The sequence below is a fragment of the Maniola hyperantus genome, chromosome 4 (assembly GCF_902806685.2).
Source record: "Maniola hyperantus chromosome 4, iAphHyp1.2, whole genome shotgun sequence".
Taxonomy (NCBI): domain Eukaryota; kingdom Metazoa; phylum Arthropoda; class Insecta; order Lepidoptera; family Nymphalidae; genus Maniola; species Maniola hyperantus.
In genome coordinates this window covers 10,496,832-10,520,584 of record NC_048539.1, presented here as the reverse complement: position 1 = coordinate 10,520,584, position 23,753 = coordinate 10,496,832, and the positions used below count along the sequence as shown (strand labels likewise).

At 36.7% G+C, this 23,753-nt stretch overlaps 1 protein-coding gene across 13 annotated transcripts in view; it reads right to left on the bottom strand.

Annotated features, from left to right (window-relative positions):
- LOC117997230 (protein sickie-like) overlaps window positions 1-23,753 on the bottom strand; it is a 304,036-nt gene that overhangs the window by 113,690 nt on the left and 166,593 nt on the right. For 3 of the 13 annotated variants that reach the window (XM_069509868.1, XM_034985470.2, XM_069509869.1), the window contains exon 1: window positions 6,881-7,084. The exons of the other annotated variants lie outside the window; for them this stretch is intronic. The gene's annotated coding sequence lies outside the window, so the exon portion shown is untranslated. Of the gene's footprint in view, window positions 1-6,880; window positions 7,085-23,753 lie in introns of those variants that run through there. 13 annotated transcript variants of the gene reach the window in all.

Genomic DNA, 23,753 nt, shown 5'->3' with positions numbered 1-23,753 from the left:
TACACTGAATTTACTGTCCTTTTGATCGTTTAAAACACTTTCAACAACAGCACTATGTTTCAATGAAAAGGCCATGTATTTCACTTCGTCTAAATTAATTGCTTCCATGTTAACTACACTTGCACCAGATAGAGTCTCATTTGCGTTTAATTGAGGTAGTGTAATAATTGGAATCATCTTCATATTATCTGATTCTACGATAATGCGGTGGTGGAGGTGAATGCCATAAATTTCCAGCTCACACGGTTCGTCGATTGTGACCAGGGTAAGTCCATAATGATATAACGCTCGATTATCTGCAGTGCATAGGAACTGATTGCCGATAGAAAATTCTTGACATGATTTAGCAAGCGGTAAGTACATACTTTATTCCTTTCGCCAAAAGGTAAGGATATTTGGGAATGATAGCTAGGGTTCTAGAGTTAGAAATTACATTTAAATGATACATAGAGTAATTCTGTAGAGTTCACAATTGATTAATGTAAAATAGAGATTTTGCTTAACGCTAATGCTCTTTCAATTTCACTTAATCTAACAAAGATAGTACGAGAACTACTTCTAAATATACTAAATAATCCTGTAAAAAGTTACAAAAATCCAATTGTTTTGCTTAGCAGCTGATTACATTAATAAAACGATCAAACATTTTAGAGACAATCAAGTCAGTTTCTTTTACATTAAGTTTTTTTAAAAAATGAAAAGTCTGTGACTGCATCACCACTAGCAGGACATATCAGAACCTGCGGAGGACGTTTAATGTTTTTAATGGAGGTTTTGGATTTCCTTTCTCCTACTTTGATTGGTAAAATATTTCCTTCAGAACGACATATAACTTTTGCTTTGATATATCTAGGTTTATCTTTACTTTTACGCCTATTAACATCCTTTGCAAAAACAATGTTTCCTTCAGAAAACTCAATATTAGCTTCGCCACGTTTCTTTTTCCTAACCTTTTTCTTTATTCCCTCAATGCTAAAAAGATCAATGAATAATTCCTGAAACGGGGCATTCTGGGTTTTTGTTAGCTGTAAAACAGGTTTTCTGTTTATGACCTCATTCAAAATCGGTATCCCAGTTAAATCTGGATTTATAGCTAAATTAATTGTATCTGTTTTACTAGATTCTGGTCGTACTGGGAAATCATTTACGTTTTTACCATTAAATTCTATGGAACTAGCGGTTGCTGTTCGGTTCAAATCTAACATAGTTACTGTAGATGAATCTTTGCTACTCAAATTTTGATCTACGTTAACTTTTAGTGACAAATTTTCTTCGCTTGAATTTAGAGCAATAATTTTAATTGTAGACAGAGCATCAGCATCGCCTGATTTTTGATCGATGGGTAACTTATCTTGCTGTTCTGACCTTGCAGGTATATTAATCGTATAATTTAAATTGTCGTTTATAATTGGAATACAAGTAGTGCTAGTTTTCAATAACTGGTCTTTCAAATCTATGATTGCGCCTAATTGTTGTAAAAGATCATTACCAATAAGTCCGTCATAACGGTTGTCTACGTCATATAAGTAGAACTTATGCCAATTGTCACTTCTGAAACTAGGTAAGAGAGGAATTTCTATCACTTCATCATGCCTACTAGAAGCATGAGTGCTAACTACCTGAAATTGTTCTTTTCTAATAGAGTCACTAAAATACTCATGAGCTTTTCGAGGACTGAGAAAAGATCTCATACTCCCTGTATCAATCATCATTTTTGCGTCTATTTCTTCCAAATAAATATAGGGAAGTTTTAAATTAGGGTCACAATTTAATTCTATAACTTCTTGTCTATTACCGAGGCTGTTTCCCGAAAATCCGGAAGTGGGTTTTCAGTATCATTTATTGGTTCTGATTCATGATAAGATACGTTAGAATACTCTGTTTGATTTATGTCAGCGTCATAACCGTAGTTAATGTCATCTGAATAGTCATTGTCATAGTTATAATAATCGTCATAGGGAAAGTCATCCTCATAGTTGGTCATGGTTAATTCGTTCAACTTAAAACCTTGTTGCATTTTCGGCTGTGCTGTCCTCATAGATACGTCATTAGTTTGTTGTTGGGGTTGTGGTGGCCTATACCCAAATTGTTGCGGGGGTTTGTACCCAAATTGTTGTGGTGGTTTGTACCCGAATTGTTGTGGTGGTTTGTACCCGAATTGTTGCTGGGGTTGTGGTGGTTTATACCCAAATTGCTGTGGGGGTTTGTACCCATATTGTTGTGGAGGCTTGCACCCAAATTGTTGTGGAGGCCTGTACCCAAATTGTGGTGGAGGCCTGTACCCAAATTGTTGTGGGGGCATGTACCCAAATTGTTGTGGGGACATGTACCCAAATTGTTGTGAGGACCTAATCCCTAACTGTTGTGGCTGAAAACCTAAATGAGGTCTATGACCGAACGCTGGGTTTGGTGGTTGACCTTGACCCTGAAATTGAGGCATCTTCATTTGTGGGTTATTAAAATTAATTGGCCTTGAACTCGAACTCATTATTGGGTTATTACCATGCACACGATTACGCGTCTTATATTGCTCTAAAAAGTTTACTTCTTCGAGTACGATACTTAAAGCCGCCTCTAAAGTAGTGGGTGCCTTCAGCCTAACAATACGCACCATATTTTCGGGAAGATTATACAGAAACACGTTAAGAGCTGTGTTATTATATATAACTGCCTTAGAATGTTTTAATTCCAAATTATCGCTCGAATTTACCTTCGACATTAATAACGAACGAACACTTTGGATTCTATTGCAAAAATCAAGAAAACTTTCACCTGGATTAATTTTTAAAGATTGTAACTCGATATTAATGCACGCTTCACTGCGAGGGTCTCCAAAATGTTGGATTAACAAGGCTTTTAATGCGGACCATGTAACGATGTCCTCTCGTTCGGACAGGAGCGCAGCTGCATCGTCTTTTAATCTACTCGTTAAAACATTAAAAATGTAAAAATTTTGTTCATCATTTCCTTGAAACCGATCAATCACGTACTGACATTTTCGCAAATAAAGATTTAACTGTCTTTTATCACCACCATACAAAGGAATTAATTGCACGATTTCCTTCGGTACAGATAAGATGGACGGGGTTGCCATGATAATAGTAATGAAATGAGGATGCAACTGGCTTTCAAAAAAAACTTTAACTTAACACAATAGACACACACGTGCCCTTAACACAGTAGACACACATGCGCCCTTAATAAAATAGACACACATGGGCCCTTAACACAATAAAAGCGTAATGTAAAAATAAAAAAATTGGAATTAGAAATAAGATTTGTATAAGTTATAAATTAATAAAGTAAAAAGTACATTACCGTTAAAACTTATATATTTTTGTAAATAGGTAGGTAATTCAACTTGAAATTAAAATAATTTCATTTTAATTTCTAATATTAATTTATTTGCAATTTATTTTTTTGATTATAATAAAACTTAAATTAAAATAAATTCATTTTAATTTATAATTTATACTTAATATCTTTGCAACAATTAAAAAAATACATTTTATATTAATAGTCTATATTTGTAGGACAAAGGATTGGCGAAAGGATAACTCACCGCTTCGCTATTTCCATACTAGGCCCCTTTTTCGCACTCGTCACAAAAGAAAATTTATTTGTTTTGGTTCTACGAATTTTCCTTGACGTTTTTTAGTCGGAAAATCCGTCCCGGGCTGCGCCACTTTTGATTACGGGAGCTTTTAGGGTTTTCCCTGAGTTTTTCATCAGGGAAAATGATTAATTAAAACACGTAAAGCCGATATTGAGGCTGCTTTAATAATGAAATAATAATCGGGCGACGCGCAGATCGCCACCGCGTCTAGACGCTGACCACGCAATTTACATTCGTGGAACACTATAGGTACGTCTTAATCTAACACAGATGGGCGAACCATAACTACCTACATAATAAAATACATAGTTTGCATTCAGGAGACGGACATAATGCTATTTTTACGCGAGGAAATCAAATTTAGTTTTACGGAAAAATAAATTCCCAAATTCAACGTGTACGAAGTCACAGAAAACAGCTAATCCTATTCTTAATTCCTATTCCTCATAGGTACGTAATATTATAAATATGTGAAAGTTTGTGTGTTTGATTATTTCTTACGTCTTCAGGCCACAATGACTGAATAGATTTGGTTGGAAATGTAGATAGCTTATAAGCTGAATTAATAAGTCCATAAGCTACTTTTTATCCCGGAAAGAAAATCAAAGAGTTCCCGCGATACTTTTGAAACCTATATCCACGCTGATGAAGTCCGCGGGCATCATTTAGTATGCAATAAATATTTCCCAACTAGACATAAAATGAATTGAAACTTGATACTAAATGAAGTCATGCCACAGGTGGTCTAGAAGTTGTGACTTTCTGCATTTAAAGTTGGTTAGTTTCAATTTCAGATAACTTGCAACAAACTGATAAGCTTCAAAGCATTTTGCAATCTCAAAGTGTTCACGAGTTTATTGTTGTTACTTGTTAGTAAGTTTGGAGTTGCAGCTTAGTCTCAAGTCTTGTCGCCTGTTGGATTCAAGTTAGTTTAAGTAAATACTTAGATACATTCTTGTTATTTTTTGTAAGTGAATAGGTTAGTGAGTACTTAGTTTTTACCTTTTGCTTGTCTCTATGTTTACTTTGAAAGTTAAATCTATTCGAAATAAATAATACCCTATCTAAATATATAAAAGGAAAAGGTGACTGACTGATCTATCAACGCACAGCTTAAACTACTAGACTAGACGAAGTCGCGAGCATAAGCTAGTTAGAGATAACTCCTTTATATCTAACTAGCTTATGCTCGCCATTATTACCTATTAGAAAGTCAGTTTTTATAAGTCAATGATAATTATTGGTAGTAATAGGTAGCCCTAAATATAAATTATTTTTTAATATAACTCTTCAAATCTCATCAAAATATTATCTTGGTGTGACAGAATTGACAGATCATTGTAAGCTAAGCTGATTCCTAATCCCATGTTATCTACCCTAGGTATCTATCTAGGTCATTCGGTAAGTACTAAATACTTACAAGTTTTAGATTAAGTATACTGTTAAAAAATTAATTCAACGAAAATAGATCAAATCAAATAGGTAGGTAATGGTATAAATGAGATTGAAGATAATTTTACTTTTAATGAAATGCAAAATGTATTTGCAAGCCGCAAACCGCGATTGTGGGCGTAAGATACCGGACCAACTTAGGGCTTGGGTATACATAGCGCGTAGCGACACATCATGGCAGGGCGTTAGCACAAAATGTTACACTGAAAACGTGTACGATTTGAAAAGACGGAAATATACTAGCGTGTCGTGATGTGTCGTGACTCGTGACTCGTGACGCGTCAGAAACATATCGGTTTCATACATTTAGTTTGATTAGAGGAGTTAGAGTGAGAGGTATGCCGCGTAAATTTCCGGCTTATGACAGTAGCACATTGTGTTTGCGCATGGGTATAAGATATTACTATCCTTTAATTCACGACGCGTTGTTCTTATACATTTCGTATGCATAAGTTTTGAAGCGGCACCATATCTACCACCTGCCCCTACGCCGCGCCGTTATCTTAAGCTTCTTTTGCCTAAAGCGCGCCTATGTTTCATTTCGTGCCACCAAATAGATCAATATATAACCCACTGCCCAGAGTTCTTTTTATTTGACGACTTAGAGGTATGCAAAGCACGTTATACCACGTATCGCGACGGCAGCAGAGTGACGCCTATGCGTTTTCGGCAGTATTTAAACGCCTTTGCATCACCAAACTCCTCTAAGGGTCACGAAACAGTCGCACGTTGTGTCTTTCCAAGCCCTTAGTTGGGCCGGTGGAAGCAATAAGTAAAACGCGACTTCGTACAAACCACCTCGAGGCTCGAACGCTATACAATTGCGAATACTTTACACCTACGGTCCTGCGTATTGCAAAACGAGCTTTGGTGCTTGTTCGAGCGATATAAATAGACTATTAATAAATCTTACAAAACTTACTAAGACTTAGCGTCTTTAGTTATTTAGGTAGCTACCTAGGTAGGTAAGGTATAGTCCGCGACAGGTCGAAATGGCAATCGGATAGGGGACGCCCCGCACAGCCACACAGCCCCCGCGCTAACCCGGTGCGGGCGAGCGCGGGTGACGTCCGGGCGTCCATCGCCACATAGCCCGATTGCCATCTCGACATTTACAAACTGTAGTAAGTAGGTAGGGTACGTATAGTACGCGACAGATCGAGTTGGCAATCGGGGTGAGGGTGCCCCGCACACCCGCACAGCCCCCGCGTTTACCCGGTGCGTGCGAGCGCGGGTGACGTGCGGGTGTGCGGGTCATGTCTCATACACCAATTGCCATCTCGACCTGTCGCGAACTAGGTAGGTATATGGTATACAAACCGTAGGACTTTTATAAGAATCACGTAACCGTTTTCGGGTTATCATATTTTCATGTTTAGAACGTTCTACCTGCAATAAAATTAAATTCATTGAATTGCACCCATGAAATAGAATTGCAAGAGAAAGTAGGTAGGTACCTACCTACCTATTTAATAAAGAACTTATGCTGCTATGGAAACTTATTAAGTTGGAAAAGACAAAAATATACCTACCTACCTACCTACCTTAAAACAGAAAATAATCGAAAAGGATAGCGGTAATTTGTGGGGCTTAGCGATATCAAAATCTATTTTATCTAAAGCCCCATGATACAATCTAATAAACAAAACAAATAGCTATTGATAGAAATAACGAAACTCAAAAATAAATCCGAATAACTTTAGTTTCAGTCAAGTCGCGGAGAACTTGACGTGAAGTGAATCACGCCGCAATGTAAACAAAACGACCGGCCACTCGAAATTAACTTGAACTGAATTAAAATAAACATCAAACCATCTCCATTGCGTCCACTAACTCCAGTCCACTTATATTCACGATTAGACACGCGTACACGGATATAAATAGACCTACTTTGCTGCAACTTTGCACATAAACAATATTTCGATACGGATTTGTCACAAACACGCGAGGCGCTTCGAGTCAAGCGCAGTGCACTATAGCACGCGTGCACGCACGAACATTGCGTCTGAACGATAGACGGCATTCGAAGAGAACTGAGAAGGGCCTTTTCCCCTTCCGAGTGATCGCGCGGGATGCAGCGAATGCCAATGCTAATGCACAGGGTGTAAACAAAAGACTCCGAACGTTTCAAATGCAACTGAACTGGGCACCTCTATTATTTCAAAAAATGAACTTCAAGGACCAATTGTGTTAAATTGAGAAAGCAAATAATACTTATTGAAGAATGCTGAAAAGGTTCTGAAGAGGGTAGGGTTGAAATAGTACTAATAAAAGAACGGGTCCAACTTGTGTGCGAATTTTCTATTTTATGTAAATTTTTATATTCTAACTAGACGATGCCCGCGACGTCGTCGTCCGCGTGGAATCAGGTTATTTAAGGTCCCGTGGGAACTCTTTGATTTTCCGGGACAAAAATCAGCCTATATCCTTCTCCGAGATTTACCTATCTGCTAAGTATCTCTGTACCTTTTGGGTCATGAAAAGCAAGCAGATAGACAGACACACTTTCACATTTTATATACTTACACAGATAAGTATTATAGATAAATTGTAATATTTTACACAGACCATACCTTCCTACCAGGCCGGTATGGAACCTCATAACTACATATTAAAAACAAAATTGAACGTAAATTTTAATCGCTCATTTGGCTTCAAGCTGTGTTTACTACTTTGGGTTTATAACCGACTTCAAAAAAAGGAGGAGGTTCTCAATTCGTCGGAATCTTTTTTTTTTTTAAATAAAATAATAGTTGTACTGGTTTGTACTTTGGCACATAAAAGAACTTTTAATTACAACATTCCATGATAGAAACCTTTTCATTAGAGTCAAACTGCGCGACATCGCGGAAAACTAACACAAAGTTGGGCACAAATATCATTTCAAAATGAAGTGAACACGAAAAGAGCAAGTTCCAACATCCTGTATGATAAACACTGGTGCCATCTGTGTCGGGGATCCCTTGCATTAGCGGGATGACATTATGCACTACCTTTAGAAGGGTTCGCGACTTATCTCGTTAAATCAGTCCCACAAGCTACGGTGAAATAATTTACACTGGAGGGTTTCAGTAAACAACCTCCTGCTGATACAAAAGATTATCTTACTTTTTTACATGCTTTATGTACTTAGGTCCTACCTTAGTGAACAAGGGTTATAACGCAGTATAGTTTAAGAGTTGATTTAACTTAAAATATTCATACTTCCATCCTATCCATATCCATACTAATATTATAAATGCGAAAGTGTGTCTGTCTGTCTGCTAGCCTTTCACGGCCCAACCGTTCAACCGATTTTGACGAAATTTGGTACAGAGATAGCTTGCATCCCGGGGAAGGACATAGGCTACTTTTTATCCCGGAAGATCAAAGAGTTCCCCACGGGATTTTTAAAAAACCTGATTCCACGCGGACGAAGTCGCTGGCATCAGCTAGTGAAAAATATAATTCATCTGTTATGAATGGTTACCTCTCGCATAGAAATATAATTTTGTATTGTAGTAAGAGGGTGCGCACGCTCGCGCCCCATCTTTGCGTCACTATTCATACCTCTCAATAATGACTGCCATTATTTTCAACGAACGGACTATTTACAATCAAAGCATTTATTAATTATAATTATGTCTTATTGACCCAAGAAGAAGTTTGCTTATGTCTATACAAAAATTAAATAAATTAGAGAATCTGTCTGTGATTCTGACAAAACTGCTCTTCACATTGTAGGTTATGTCTAAACCCAAATACCTACCGATTTGAAAAAGTTTATGTCTATATTTACTAGTAATACCTATAAGTAATAGTTTAGAATTGCAAGAAGTGATCTGATGTGAAGTGGCTACTTTTACAGGAAAACTTACAGGAATTAAAAATCCTAAATAAAAGGAATCTAAAGTCGCAGGTAAAAACTAGTTAAAGAATATTAATTGGTCTTTCGCTTGAACTCCGTGGCGCTACTTGAAACATTTTGTTTTGAATGTTTAACTTTTCTCATATTGAATTTTACCATTTAAACTTTGTCAAGTTTGAAACTTAGGTAGGTACAAAGCATTTATTGTAATAATTTAATTAATTTACGGAAAAATGGCTAGAGGCCAAAAAAGTTGTCACAGTCGATATTTACTTGACCAAACGTGCGATCCTATTCACTACAAAAGTTTTAATAACATGTTTTTGGAAAAATGATAGGTATGCATCGATATAAGTGACGAGATACGCCCAAGCGAACAAAAATTTTTACGGTGTTGGAACCAAATAAATCAGCGCCACCTCTTAGATACTAATGAACGACCCGTTTGAAATCCAAACGTCACTGAGATGTGGCAAGGAGGCCATGCCTCGAGGCCCGTACCCTCGTTTTGGCCTAGGTCAAACGGAGAAGACCCCGCTGCGTCACTGAGGTTGCATTGGTGCTAAATAAACATTTTAGGACCAATGAGTCGGTGCCATTTTGCTTGTTCAATAGCCCTGTCCTTACGAAGTAATATATAAGTCAATGTAGGTATGAGAAATCTTTCAGAACACTCATGGTTAGTATATTATGATTTGCTACAACCTCCACCAATTGTATAAAAAGACTTGCCCCGACTTACTGATCTATCAACGCACAGCCAAAACAGTCGGGACTAAAAACTAATACAGTGTTACAATGCTATCTTGGCGCGTGGCAAAAATCGAAACTAACATTGTCGTCATGTATCCCCTTTGTTCTTGTTTGAATATTCTAAGCCTTTGTTCTCCAACAGCGCCCTCCTGTCAATGTCATTCAAGTGCCAAGAGAGCCTTGTCGCACTGTAATTTTAATAGCATGCTCCTTTTATAACGTATGCACTCACTACAGAAAGGAATTTGGAAATTCCACCCCTAAGGAGGTTAAATAAGGAATTAAATTTTGTATCAAACTCCATCCAATTTATAAAGTTTATAAATGACGTTAGCTTTGGAGTCTGGAGAGACATTCAAGGTCATTCTGTTATCCTATTATTTACAGTAGGTAGGTACCTATTTCTCGTAAGGTCCTTACTTCTATGAAAGGATTTTCGGGAACCCCAACAAGATCTTTCAAGAACTTAAAACCAACCGGCCGAAGTTTCAGGAAAAAGCTAGTTATTAATAATGATAGTTTTCTGAGTTTGTTGTGGGCTCTTCTCAGACCTGGGCGCGTTTGGAACCCTCGTAGCTTTAGTTTTAAGTTTGCGAAATAATTATCACCACTTACCACTATATCTTACAAATCTAACACCATACCAGACCATCAATAAGAGTAATTTATTACCTATTTTGAATAAATCATTTGACTTTTGACTTTTGATATCTCAGATGTACCTAAGTAGAAGATGCTACATACTTTTAATTAATTCGAAGTTTGTAGCTATACCTAGTAGGTAATAGGTAAAACGGGGATGCGGACGACGTAAACAAAGAAAGTTAGTCTCAAAGCAGTAACTGCACTGCAGATAACAACTGCAGATCTAAAGTGCCAGTTCTTAGCCTATGCCAACTTTGTCGAGCACGATAGAGTGGAAAGTAATTATGAATATTTTAAAAGATGCCGCAAACTTCAGGAATGTATTAATAAATTACTTATTTATACAAAAACCTAGCTTAGTCCGCCCACTTCATTTGTATAGATTACTGGGTGTCTATGTTATGGAGAAAAAACCCTACATGCAAAACCTTAATTTGTTCATAGATAATTCCCGCAAAAATCACGTCGATCAATGCTGCATGGCGGCGTGATTGAAGGACCAACCATCAAACAAGTGCACTTTCGTAGAATTTATAATATTAGTAGTGATTAGAGATCTCTATCACATTTATGGATCAACGTGGTGTAGATACTTACTAAAATAGCCTTTCATTTGGGTTTAAGATATTTTACAAAATTGTCTATGAAATTGTGCAAATCTCTGAATTCATCAAATAGACCGGTCTAGAAGTAAGTGCTTTGCTTTTCCGTCGTAAATATTGTGAAAAGGATAGCATTACTTTAAGTTTGATAAGTATAGTTTGCTATGAGGTTGCACTTATAACCAAAGAGATGCTAATGTAGCCGGCTACGGCCTACGACACAGATACTAGGCTAGTATTAACAAAAATAAACTTGAAATAAATCTGTTCACAGAGTAAAATCGACACAGAAAATTTAGAATGGGTAAAAGAAAAAGTATCAAAGAATCTGGAAGCTTGTTAACCGCAATTAAACTATTTATGGAATATCTAAAAACGTCAGACGAAATATTATTATAAAAACGTTTGAATGGAGGCGCTGGGTGCGCATTGGATACGATCCTATGAGCGATTGCTTCTTTTCAGCAGCTGAACAACTGAAGAGGCTGATTTTAGCAGCCTGGGCTTCTATACAGACTATGGGTTGGCTTGGGCATCCGAACGGAAACATTTGAGAAATGATCTTCTTTTGTAAACCCTATCTGACTGCTAGAGCGGCTATAGATGCTAAGGGGATAGCAATCAATATTATAGCCCAGCCTTAAAAAATATTTTAAGAGCCCAGCGTGTTTCAATAATATTTATTTTAATTGAGTTCAAATTTTCTTTAGATGTATGGTAATAGGTATGGCCTATATCAATTTAAACAATAAACTAAAAACTTATATCACCCCAGACAGGTCAAGTTTTACATAATATTGCATTGTAGTTGGGATCGAGTCCATAAGACAAATTCTAAGTAAAATAAAATATCAACTGGATGAACCGCCTGAGGAAACAACTGATAATCCTCAAAATATGGTTGAACAGATTTTTATCAAACAGGTAAGAACTATCTCGAATCAACAGATTTTTGAACAAAAGAAACTATACATTCGAATCGGTTCCTCTGTTTGAGGGTTTGAGGGGTACGATGTCGCAGATAGACAGATACACACGATAAACTTATAATACCTCTCTGTTTGCGTCGGGTTTAAAAATATATATGTATAGTACGCGACAGATCGAAATGGCAGTCGGGAAGGGAACGCCCCGCACATCCGCACAGCCCCCGCGCTAACCGGTGCGGGCGAGCGCAGATGACGTGCGGGCGTGCGGGGCGCCCCTCCGCCTCATACCTCGATTGCCTTCTCGACCTGTCGCGGACTATACACTACAGACTCGTATTACCAGTTGGAAATACAAAAAGGTGAATAGTAATTTTCATGGTAAAACCAACACGGAAATGCACTGCAGCGCACAGCAGTTAAAAAATCAACTATTCCCTATTCGCTTGTTAACCAAGATTAAACTATTCGTGGAACGTCTAAAAGTAACTGGTGATTTATTATGAAAACGCTCGAATATGCGTTTCCGAACCCGTATTGATGCGTACCAAGAATTATTTCAGTAGCTGCTTCAGTTAGTTGTGTTTGACGAGTTGTTTTTTTAATTTATAAACTAGCGCTTGGCTGCAATCAGACCTGCTGGCAAGTTATGATGCAGCCTAAGATGGACAGCGCTTGCCTACAGGAAGCCTATTCACTCTTGACTTTAAGGTGCCAGTATTAAAATTAGAGAGGAAAACTGATGCTAGAAGGGCGTTCCATACCCTAGCGAGTTAAATAATTAGAAACGAGGTAAAACGCTTCGTACGTATCCCTGGAATTTCGCCTACGTACGACTTAAGTTTTTAACTCACGCAGATATGCCAGTGTAACTTTCAAGTTTATAAATAAACGTACATGAGTGATAATAAGGTAAATCTGTCTTTTGTTAAAGAAGAGCAAACTTCGTAATCTGGCATCTGGCATCAATACCACAGTTCAGATTGAAATTACACGGGTGTCATAATATGTTTTACTTATTGGAATATTTTGATGGATACTTTCCCTTAGCCACTGGGTACGCAAATTTTTAGGAAAGATTCATACTTTCACATAAAAAATTAACAAAAGGGTTTGTCTGGCATCGATTCCATTAGAATCTGAGTTCAAGAGTCCTGTATCCAGCCTATGCAGAAATATTTTAATAATCGATTTAAAACCTTATATTCATGGTACACTGAGAAGGCTCCTAAAACCAACTGTTATATTAAATGTCTGCTACATTCAACTAGTAGGTACATAATGGACAACGTCTGTTATAACACAAATATTAAAACAAGATCAAAACCCTACGTTAGATAATTATAAAATCAATTTATCAAATCAAATAACTAGTAATGTGTCACAGAATTTTCACTGTCCAATTCAAGTAAGTGGAAATTGATGGATATGCGATTCATCGTACAAATGTATCGTGATTTATTATATCCCTGCCTCCATTATTTGATGTTGCTTGTACCTAAGTAAAATGATAAATGTATTTGATACCAAATTTCTTTTTCATACAAGCATCATAAACGTTTTAGTTTCCCGCAAACTTTATTTAATATTCAGTAGAATCATTCGAAGTTTCTCAACATTGCTAAATATGAATTTCCTGACATTTTTATTACCTTTAAACAAGTAGCCCTATTATGCATGATTTTCTATATAAGTAATATTCCCCGAAAACAAACAAATCTGTGTGGTGCAACGTGCGTCGAGTGTGTTTTAGAGGATTTGTGTGGCGGTGCGTGGTGGTGCGTAGGCAGGCTCTGCTTGCTTGGTAGCTTGCTATTCCTGCGTGTTTATTAGAGAGAAGGCGGGCGGAGCTTATCGCATGCTGCACGTGGGTTGACTTTATCTCCTGGTAACTTCACTCACAAACCCTATACTTTAACGGCCTGCACGAGCGAGGGACTATTGTCCGCGAAAGACAAAAATGGATCACAAAGAACTGCATCGCATAACGTACACGATGGACTGATAGTAGGTACCGAGAAACACGGTCGAAAAGATGAGCGATTTTTATCCTCCGTAGACAATAGTCCCTCACCTGCGCAGGCTAACTATACCTACATACAGGCTGTATTTTTTTTAATTTTAAGAGCATATACCTACCTGGGAAGGTATTACATCTGTTGTCCAATTTATCTTCCCGGGCTATATGCATATAACGTAAGAAATACAAACAAGTAGTTTTAAGTAAACTCATAAGCTGAAGGTTAAAATTTAGGTCAGAATATTATGCTGTCCACGCAATTTAGGCTTCACTTATCAAATCTATTACACTCGATTAGATTTTGTGACGGCAATTTATTTCAGACATAAACGAAACCAATCCATGGCCCGCGGCTTCTGGATTTTAACCGACTTCTTGTTAAAATATACTAATTGCTCAATGCATATCAATGAAGCGTGGTCCAGTTTCGGTGCAGTGAATACTTTTTTAGGTGAAGTACCGCTATATAGCGCATATCGCTTTACTACAATTATTATTCTCTTAATTGGAAAGTGCTTATGTAGTAACACCACCACTTGATATAGGAAGGAGCGTGGCAATATATATATAAAAACACCGTATCATGCACAAAATAAAGATGAGAGTCAGCATCTGTACACATAATATAGCGTATAGTAAGGGTACTTACCATGATAAATACGACAGTTACATGGAATGGTAATGATAGGACAAATGAGGTAATCTATATATATAAAAGGAAAAGGTGACTGACTGACTGACTGACTGACTGACTGACTGAATGACTGACTGACTGACTGATCTATCAACGCACAGCTCAAACTACTGGACGGATCGGGCTGAAATTTGGCATGCAGATAGCTATTATGACGTAGGCATCCGCTAAGAAAGGATTTTTGAAAATTCAACTCCTAAGGGGGTGAAATAGGGTTTTGAAATTTTGTAGTCTACGCGGACGAAGTCGCGAGCATAAACTAGTCTAAAATAAAGCATTTCATACGCCTTGCGGAGAGACTAGAGCTACATGTACTGAAAAGTTCTGATTTAGAATCCACAAGAAAAACGCGAAAGAATTAGGTCATCCAATCTGGAAACGCATGGTCATAGAGGAAACGCTGAAGCGTAGGAAGTATTCATAATATTGTTATACTTATAAAATACTACCATAGGCAAGTGGGACCTATAATAACGAGTGTCATAACTTCATTGTGTAGAAAGCTCGCGTGCTATTTTCATAGTTAAACGTAACTACGTACTAACAAACGGCTATCAAAAGGCTTTATTTCGTAACAACTTGATAAATTACAGTGGTCCCTCTTCTAGCCGTTTTGTAGCGAATAATTACAGACTTTTGGTCATAAAATTCCTAGTAAAGTATTAAAGTTTCAAATCAAGAAAACCCTACATTTACACTATCTGAATTTCTAAGGTTTGAGTACCTATGTAAGAGATGGGAATATTAAAGTATCAGATCTCGTACTCAGAAAGGTTTTGGAATTTGTAATTTATTATTATTTGCATCAGAAATTAGATACACAACAAAGTGTCTAATAATAATAATAATAACGTACAATACCATCCACGGATGATAATAATTACAGGCACGGATGGACAGTGAAACATATTGACACCATGCACAGATGATAATTACAGACTTGGATGGAGAATTGAGGCCTAGAGTGTTCTTGTAAAGCGCGAAGCTAGAACCTTGTGAATGAGGTCCTGATTGAAGCGAGACTACAAGGCGGATTGGAGCAAAGTCGAAAGGTGGCAAGCGAAGCGAGCCATCCGTAGTTAAAAGAGGATCGAAATGACGGAGGGAGTCTTCTGGCGTAGCTAATTTAAAAAGATTTATACCTACTCTCGGAACTATTTAGAGATATTTTCCACATGACGAGAAAATTCCCCATTCATGTCTGTTTATTATTATCACCCGCGGATGGTGTCAATATTTTTCATTCCACATTACGAAAAAATTGAGACAGAGAATTTTCCATACCCATCCACGTCTGTAAGTACCGACTACACAAAAAAATAACACGCGCATTATTTACGGATTTTTTATACATATTTTATTCAATACTTTGTGCATATCAGTACCCTTATATGCGAAAGTGTGTTTGTTTGTTGGTTTATTGGTTTGTTGGTTTGTTGGTTTGTCCTTCAAACACGTCGCAACGGTGCAACGGATTAACGAATTTTTTTGTATGGGTATAGATAAAAACCTGGAGAGTGACATAGGCTACTTTTATCCTGGAAAATCATAACCTAATTCCACGCGGACAAAGTCGCGGGCATCAGCTAGTTAAGAAATATTTAAAAAAGGAATAAATTAGCAGTTTTCGATTTAAAAAGTAACTGCCAAAAGTAAAACAAGAGCGGGATTAACAGAAAGCATTGAACTCATAACGTGTTATTTACGAGGACATAAAGGGCGAAGTTTAATAAGTGGGATTTGTACAGGGACCGAAGAGGACCGTTAAGGAATTGCTGACGTTCCTGTGGAATTTTTATGAGAAATAAATCAACAAATTGAAATTGGTACGATACGAGGGTATTTTTAGGGTTCCGTACCTCAAAAGGAAAAACGGAACCCTTATAGAATCACTTTGTTGTCTGTATGTCTGTCTGTCAAGATACCTACAGGGTACTTCCCGTTGACCTAGAATCATGAAATTTGGCAGGTAGGTACACCATAAGCTGACATTTGGAGAAAAATCTGAAAACCGTGAATTTAGGGTTAGATCACACACAAAAAAATTAAATTGTGGTCATGAACTAATAATTAGTATTTTCAACTTTCAAAGTGAGATAACTATATCAAGTGGGGTATCATATGAAAGGTCTTCACCTGTACATTCTAAAACAGATTTTTATTTATTTTTATGCATCACAGTTTTTGAATTATCATGCAAAATGTCGAAAAAATACGACTGTAGTACGGAACCCTCATTGCGCTAGCCTGACTCGCACTTGGCCGGTTTTTTGGTACAAAGAAGAAATTAATGGTTACTTTATTAAGCTAAATATGACTAGTTCTAATAATGATATTGTGTGTGGTGATAACAAAAATAACGTCAGACTGAATTTTGTTGTAGGCTAGTGGCTATTTCATCGTGGCACACTTTAATTACTTACCTTTACGATTAAATGAGACCGTAAGATCCAAATTGATATAATATGAATTTTGTCTTTGAATCTATCATGGCGTATTTCTGCAATTTAATTTCAAAATGCAATATTAAGTTCATTTAATTAACCTTGCATCATAAAGTTAGTTTGTCATTATATCCCGTGGTGTAAAACAAGAAATGAGCTATGGCGCGTCCTCTAAAACAAATACAAGCACGGCGCTAGGAAATACTGTCGTAATAAAGCTTCTTTATGGAACAGGAAAGCAAACAAAGACCTACCGCTAACAGAAAGAACCGCAAACAGAGCAAAATAATGTATCCTGGGCTTTATGCAGAGAGAACTATTCAACTGATTTTAAAATGGAATTTGAAAATTTTCCGTATTATCTACACTAATATTATAAAGAGGAAAACTTTGTTTGTTTGTTTGTTTGTTTGTTTGTTTGTTTGTACTGAATAGGCTCAAAAACTACTGGACCGATTTTAAAAATTCTTTCACCATTCGAAAGCTACATTATCCACGAGTAACATAGGCTATATTTTATTTTGGAAAAAAATAGGGTTCCGTAAGATATTTGGGTTTTTCGGACACAAGGTGTAAAAAATCAACCAGAAAAGTTACTTATTTTGCGTACGCTGCCTAAACTATAAAAGATAGAACCATAAAATGTTCTAATTAATTGTAGATCTTATAAATATCTACAAAAAAGTCCGCGACACACTATACCCATCTATATCGAGTGAGGCACAGCAACCATTTTTTTATTTAAAAATCTTGAATTTTTTTTGGACTACATTTAAACGCGTTTATTTTACTCATGCTATTAATCCTTATCAAAATAAATGATTTCATCACTAAGAACAGTTTATGGAGATAATATTTGGTCTTTGAATGATTAAAATTGGACGTTTGGTTTTGAAGTTATGGCGAAATTAAAATATTACGATTTCTGCTGCACGGCCCTTTGTATTATATAAAGAGGTAATGTCGTTAAGTTTGTTTGTAGGGGGTAATCTTTAGAACTACTGAACCGATTTTAAAAATTCTTTCACCAGTAGAAAGCTACATTATTCCTGAGTGACTATACGGGATCTTTAAAAACCTAAATCTACGCGGGCGAAGCCGCGGGGATCAGCTAGTTTACAATATACTAGTTTTTAAAAGTACATTTAGTTTCATTTTCCTGTATTGGTTCCAGTATTGCGATTTGTGACAGATTTTTCAATAACTAGTGTACCGATTATGGAACTTTGCACACGAGTTGTATACCCACGTGAGTATCTTAATATATAAAAGGAAAAGGTGACTGACTGACCGACTGACTGGTCTATCAACGCACAGCTCAAACTACTGGACGAATTGGGCTGAAATTTGGCATGCAGATAGCTATTATAACGTAAGCATCAGCTAAGAAAGGATTTTTGAAAATTCAACCCCTAAGGGGATGAAATAGGGGTTTGAAGTTTGTGTCATCCACGCGGACGAAGTCGCGAGCATGAGCTAGTTGAATATAAAACAAGTATGCACCTGGTCTCAACTTCTCAATCTTACTGCTGCTGTTCAGGAGTACCTACCTACTGCCTAACTAAACCGCGAAGAATTAGGATCTGCTGATTGTAAATTTATAATCAACTTCGAGTTTGAGAGCTCTCAATCTTGATGCTGCGGCGGGGTTATGTCCACACACCTATCGAATGAATAGATATCGTGGTCGAATCTCTACAAGTTTACATTATGATTTACTTGTCTCAGATTTCAATTGATGATAAAATACTTACCTAGCAATTAACGAAAGCGATTAGGGGTAGGTAAGCTGTAATCTATAAAACTACTCTACCTATGTCTTACTAAGATACTTTGTTTCGTTACTGTAGTTAGGTACGATCAGCAAAAATTACCAAGTAGGATTGTTACCAGTCTCATATTCTCAAAGTGAATTACGATGCTGAAAATGCTTTTCGGGTGCCATTAATGTAATTAGTTTTCCTTCATTTTTTCATTTTCTAGAAGGTTACAGACTTACAGTGCCAGCTGCATACGTTTGATAGATATATCCGTAGTCATATTTTTGTGCTACTTATGCTCATCTCTCATGTAATGTAATTCGAATTTGCGATAGGTATGATTCAAAGATGAAAGACACGTTTTCCAGTACTTAAAAATATGTCAGACGCATCGGATGCAATTTATAAATGCGTGTGTAGAGGTTACGTCACAAAAAGGCTTACAGAAAGAACTAGAAAGACTGCAAGAAAAGAATGGAGGAAAATAGTAGGTACAGGAGTCTAAGATTCACAAAGGGTCGTAGCACTGAAGAAAGTAAGTATGGGGTCACGTCATTTATTCCCGATCTCTGTTGACATCATCAGCATTTCTTCGAAAGAAGCCGAATCTAGCTGATAACATTCAGTATCAGTATATAATTTTCAGTAGTGAAAAATGCACTGCATCATGCGTCTATTATAGGCACCTCTGGCGGACCTTGCTGATCGTCTCATGGTATGCGATTAGCATAAATCATTTATGTAGATACATAATAATGAAAAAAAAACAGCCTTGTGAAAACTCTATTCACGCCGCTACTCTAGATAATTTCCTCCACGGTTTCAATATTTTAAAACTTTCTGGTTTCGCGGACAGTTTCTTATAAAGCCAGCTGCATAACGTTTTCTTTTTACGACTTTAAATATTGTTTCCAAATATTTGTTCATATTAACCGGTTATGTTTATAATGGAGCAAACACACTTAGTTTGCTTGTTGATAGAGCAGATCTACTTTGAAAGATCGTAAACATAAACAAATGTGACATGGTAGGCTAGTGAGTAGCGCGGTGACCCCGTTCTCCAAGCAAACATTTATTCAGTGCTTTACGATATGACTATGGACTTAACTAATAATCATTATGATTAGTTTCATCGTCTTCGAGCTGTCATTAGGGCTAGCCGAGTCAACACAAAATATTGGTACCAAAATATTAATGACCAAATAAAGCTTTTTACTTAGGTACTCTAAATTTTTGTTATTTTTTCTGATCCCTAATTCCTTATTCCTTCACTTTTCTCTTACTCCTTCCCTCAAACCAGAAAAATGAATATAGCCTTTACAATATAGCTGCAGTAGGCATTTATAGTATAAGCCTTTAAATTATCTTTTACCATTTTAATTCATATTTATCGCCCATAACAGATCACATTCCATACCACAGGAGATTCCATAGTTTTGCTTGTAGATCGACGTAAATCGCTCCAATCATAAACAGATGTGACACGGGCAAACTGTGTTGGTTTAAAGCAAACGTTTGCTCAAATCCTGGTTATATCCACATTCCATGCTGCCTAAAATCGTAAATTCCGATTCAATAGTGGATCATAGAGCATCGAAAATCAAAATCAGTTCCAAATTGAACAATTTCAATTTGATTTTCCAACAGATAAATCTTAAATCAAGAGGCAAGAGGGTTTACTATAAACTTTCTTATTAATAAGTATTAATAACAATCGTACTTATAAGGAAAACTTAACACAAAATTATTTCTGCTTCAACTAAATTGTTAATATTAAAATTTTATAAGCTACTAAAATGTCTGTTATCAATTATAAACGAATAAACATGAATAAATCTTTCCTCTTTATAATATTTAGTAAACTTATATTTACACAGCCGCCGATATGTAAGCCGGTTAGCAAGAAAAAAACACGCGTGTCTCTCGACCTTTCACCGGCAAAAACTTCCGAGTGCTCGAGAGCAAAACTCAAGTATCGTTACACGTTAACACCCTATTAGCTTCTTCATGATCAGCTGTCACCCTAGGATTACCAAGAACCACGTCGTTTTAATTGGGAATAATAAATTAATCCATCCATTGCCATCACTTTTTGCTTTAAAGCGTTTTACCATATTATATGCTTTCTCATCTCTATCTCTACTGATATAAGCTAATCATTTTGTGATCAGTTAAAAACTGCATCGCATTTAACGCACACGTGACACGATGGGTTTATAGTACGGCGAAAACCGTACTAGGTAAAAGACGACAGACTTTTGTCCTCTGCAGACAATTTAGTGCAGGCCATTAAATCTATCTTCCAGCTTAAAAAATAGAACGTTGGGCTAAGGGGTTAGAATTTGGCAACTCTGCACCGTTAAATGAAGCTAGCGTGGGAGATACTCTCTATATTGTATGGCGGACGTCCCAAGCAAGTAGCACTGAGTGCCGGACACAGGCGGCCCAAGATCTGGCTCAGTAAAAATCCTTGCAAAAGACCTATATCCAATCATAGATGTCTCTCAGTCGTAAAAAGGTTAAATAACACTAATTACTTTGTATTAATTTGGTAAACAATTCTCCAAATCTTGAACGCCATGGTCACCTTACTTCTACCTAATCTGGCCCCTACCCGATAATTGGTTTTTCAAAACATCGCCCCACGAAACTTGAGCCTTATCTCGGTTTATCGCCTGCGAGAGGAAGTACGGCATTTTATATAATTAGATATTTTTTGCGACGTTGTCTGCAATCTATATCATACTTACTCATACTAAGTAATAATATTATGAATGGGAAACTGTGTTTGTTGGTTGGCTTGTCCTTCAATCACGCTTCAACAGAGCTATGGATCGACGTGATTTTTTGGATGGGTATAATTAAAGAACTGGAGAGTGACATAGCTCCTTTTATCCCGGAAAATCAAAGTGTTTCCAAGGGATTTTTAAAACCAAAATCGTTGGCGTTGCTCCGTTGCAGCGTGATTGAAGAATTAGGTTTGTACCTATGCTAGATTAGATTTACCTATAGTTATGACCTAAACAGCCAAGCAAACAATTAATGTACAAAGACTTGATCGATTGCATTCTCCATGTACTGGCGATCAAAGACGGTAAATCTTTAAATATATAAAAGGAAAAGGTGACTGACTGACTGACTGACTGATCTATCAACGCACAGCTCAAACTACTGGACGGATCCGGCTGAAATTTTGCATGCAGATAGCTATTATAACCTAGGCATCCGCTAAGAAAGGATTTTTGAAAATTCAACCCCTAAGGGGGTGAAATAGGGGTTTGAAATTTATGTTGTCCACGCGGACGAAGTCGCGGGCATAAGCTAGTACTTTATACGTGTGCACAATGTGTGTTGGTATCAAAAAGACCATTAAACTTTCCCTTCGTCATCCAAAAAGCAAGTTAAGCAGTTAACGGCCCTGATTATTAAGAATTAAAAGGTGGAAGGTTAAAATAACCTATATCGGTTCATAAAGGTCAAAGTGCTTAGGCTAAGAATGGTGAGCTTTAAGCTTATGCTAAAACTAATATTATGATTATATTATGATCTTGTATTGTATCATCTGTATCATGGATACAATACTAATGCTGACCTATTATAAAACTTTTAGCACTTACCTATTATAGCAAATGATAGGTAGGTTGAAGTAATTCAGGCATAGGTAGTAGGCAGTTACAGTGATAAATATCCAGCCTATAATTTTGATAATAAAAGGAAAAGGTTACTGACTAACTGACTGACTGACTGATCTATCAACGCACAGCTCAAACTACTGGACGGATCGGGCTGAAATTTGGCATGCAGATAGCTATTATGACGTTGGCATCCGCTAAGAAAGGATTTTTGAAAATTCAACTCCTAAGGGGGTGAAATAGGGGTTTGAAATTTTGTAGTCCACGCGGACGAAGTCGCGAGCATAAGCTAGTTTTTGATAAAAATATTACAAAAAAAACCCAAAAAATTTACATCTTATACTGCTTACTACTTAATATTGAGGGATAAAGGATGTTTCAAACTTGATTGTGCCGTTATGTTACTGCATTTTTTATAACAGTGAGGCACGACGCATATCAATACAATCAAGATAAAATATATCCATATCCATACAAATAATATTATAAATGCGAAAGTGTGTCTGTCTGTCTGTCTGCTAGCTTTTCACGGCCCAACAGTTAAACCGATTTTGATGAAATTTGGTAGGTACAGAGTTATTTTTATCCCAGAAAATTAAAGAGTTCCCACGGGATTTAAAAAAAACCTAAATCCACGCGGACGAAGTCGCGGGCATCATACTTATTTGGCCATACGTTATTGAAATCGCTGATAAAAATAACGGATAACCCTCCTTTGGGCTTCGCTACAGTAGGGTAAAAATAGTTCTGAACGACAAATCCGATAGATACATACTCGTATTATGTATATAGACATGTTAAGAACATTCAATTAATTTTTATTATCAATTAACTATACCGACTAATATTGTAAAGAAAGCGCTCGAATTTTGTGAGTTTGTGTGTGTGTATGTAGAGGGTAATCTCTGGAACCATTAGACCTATTTGGCAAATTCTTTCACTATTTGAAAGGTAATTACATTATTCTACAAGGACATAGGCTATATTATAATGCTAGGCGAAGTCGAAGCAGGCCGCTAGTATCAAAGTAAGAAACTATAGGTACAGGTAGAGACAAGGAAATTAGTCAGACAAGAATAGTTTTAGTAAAAAGTCAAAAAATCGTTTCTAACTTCCGAATGTGATTGCATCAAAACTTCATCGTAATGATATTTAATTATGACCACTTAAGGCGAATCATAACAGTTAGGTATGTACTTAATCAAATTAATGTGAAGGAGTGAAAAAGTTGATAAATGGACAAAGTGATTGATTTTTTTTTTACCTCTATATGTAGTAAGTAGGTACTGGGTATAGTAGAATAACATTTTTCAGAAACTATACTATTCATTTATTTATTTAAGAGTAACAATTTGAAAAAGT